The following is a 2,398-nucleotide window of genomic DNA, read 5'->3' as shown; positions in this document are numbered from 1 at the left end:
CCCGCGCCGGGGAGAGGCACCGGCCGAAGTCGCCCAGTGCTGCTGCGGCGGGGCCCGGTGCGGAGGCTCTCGGGGCCGTGGCCGACTCGCCTTGCCCGGTGGTGCCCCCGGGAGCCGCGGGCGCGGGGCAGTCAGAGGGGGGACGGGGCGGTGCTGCCGCTCGCGCCCGGCCCGGCTCCTGTCCCTGGCGGGGCCAGCGCCGCAGGCCTCTGCCCCGGCCGGTACCGGGGGCACCCCCGGGGCGGCCCTGCCCCGGCGAGCGGCTGCGGTGGGTTTAACCCTTTGATTGTTGCCAAGTCCCGCGTCAATGCGGGCGTTGAACGGCCTCAGGCGTTGGCGAGCGGCGTAAGTGTCTGCTGAGAGTCGGACGAGGGAGCTCTCGGGGCAAGAGGCTCCCTCACTCACCGCATTTCTCTGACACCGTCAAGGAAAAGAGTAGCCAGCTTCCTCACATCTCCCAAGAACTGGGAGAAACTCGCCTCAAGAAACATCTTAAATTGCAGGTCATCCTGTGGGAACAATGGGAGGGAGCCTATGAGGGCTTTTATTTACAGCATGTCAGAACACCAATAAGTAAAGCACGGTAAACACAGGTTTTGCCCAAGGAAGCATATATTTTTTTTTTTATCAATAAGATTTCTGCATAATCATAGAGTGGTTTGGGTTGGAAGGGATCTGCAAGACCATCCAGTCCCCTCCCTGCCCTGGGCAGGGACACCTCCCACCAGACCAGGCTGCTCCAACCCCCCTCCAACCTGGCCTTGAACCCCAAACGCTTCCCCCTCGTCCTATGGGTCCCCTCCCTGATCAAGAGTCCCTCCTCAGCTTTCCTGGAGCCCCTTTACGGACTGGAAGGGGCTCTAAGCTCTCCCTGGAACCTTTTCTTCTCCAGGCTGAATCCTCCCAACTCTCTCAGCAGAGAGTCCTCACAGCAGAGGGGCTCCAGCATCTCCGTGGCCTCCTCTGACCCTGCTCCAACAGCTCCGTGTCCTTCCTGTACTGAGAACTCTGAACTATATTGACAGAACCAACATTGTTTGTCCAAAGTCAGAAGATAATTGCTTATTTCAAGAAGGGTGACGTTGAGTGCAGCTCCATCAGCATTGGGATTTCATTGATACAGCAGTGTGGGACTCAAGGAAAGCAGCTGATGAGGAGGGTGCAGTGAAGGTCGGGAGAACCCTTTAAGCTCAGTTCCTACATCCTCCTTGGAGTCACCACAGAATTTGAGAGGCAGCCCTAAGGAGCAGACACCATATTGAGTCAGAGGAAACAGCAGGCAGTAGAGCAGCTCACAGCCAAGTGTTGCACGTCAGCCACCCACAAGACATGGGTTGCACTATGCTGTTTTACTTGGAAGGACTGAGAAATTCTCTGGCAGCAGATACACCTGCTTTGTGGCTGCTCTTGCCAGTGAAACAGCCAGAGAAGCTGTCCAGGATCCAAGAACAGGCCTTGAGATGGCAACTCTTGGCAACAGAACTTCAAATAGTTTGAGAGGCCTCTCCGCACTGTTTACATGTCATGCACAGCCAAAATAAAAAAGAGACAGGATATGTCAGAGCCCAGCACTTCAGAGGAGAGCATTCTGCCAAAAAAACAAAGGGAACAAAATCATAATCTGCAGAGGCATAACAGAAGACAGGAATGGATGGGCAACTGGTCTCAACAAAGGCTTTATGGTACTCCAGGTACAGGGAACTGTCTCACAGGAAGGTACGTGGCTGGGGGGGTCCTGTGGTGTTGCTGGGTTGCTGCCAGCTCTGGTTAATCCCCGATACCAGAAAGGCCTCATGCAGCCCTTATTACTAAGGGATGCTCACCAGGATTACTCAGCTTTGCAGCTGGAGCTGGATGTGTGGCTGTAAGAAGTCCACAACAGACACAAGGCACCCAGACACATGCCTGGCAATGAAAATTTTCCTATCTATATCCCAGGTCTCGCTCTGCAGAGAGGCAGGGTCTAATGGCCAGGTCGGTTGTCAATAGCTGCAGAAGCAAGAGCTGAGGGAGGCTCAGTTCTGAGCCAGTCAAACCCCTCACGTTACTTCTTCATTGACCCTGAACTGAAATACGCTCCTTCCTCAAGTCTTCTCAATAGCCAGAGCCTACCCAATTAAAAGTCTGTCAGAGCTGGAGCAGACTGGTACTGATCAATAATGTCAGGGCTGAGGCCTTCTTAAATGCAGGCAAGGAAAACTGGTACTTGCTGTTTTAACTCCAGTGCTCTCCAGCTACTCGAGGAGGAGAGCACAAGGTATAAAAGCAGATGGAAAATTGGTAAGAATTAAAGTCATAGGAATGAAGCAAGATTTCATAAGTAATTAATTTATATCTAGTATTTGTTACTACACTGCAGAATCACTACTTTAATCAAGACTCTGTTTTCCCTGCACCA

The sequence above is a fragment of the Calidris pugnax genome, unplaced genomic scaffold (assembly GCF_001431845.1).
Source record: "Calidris pugnax isolate Ruff unplaced genomic scaffold, ASM143184v1 scaffold45, whole genome shotgun sequence".
NCBI classification, from domain to species: Eukaryota; Metazoa; Chordata; class Aves; order Charadriiformes; family Scolopacidae; genus Calidris; species Calidris pugnax.
This window is presented reverse-complemented; position numbering follows the sequence as displayed.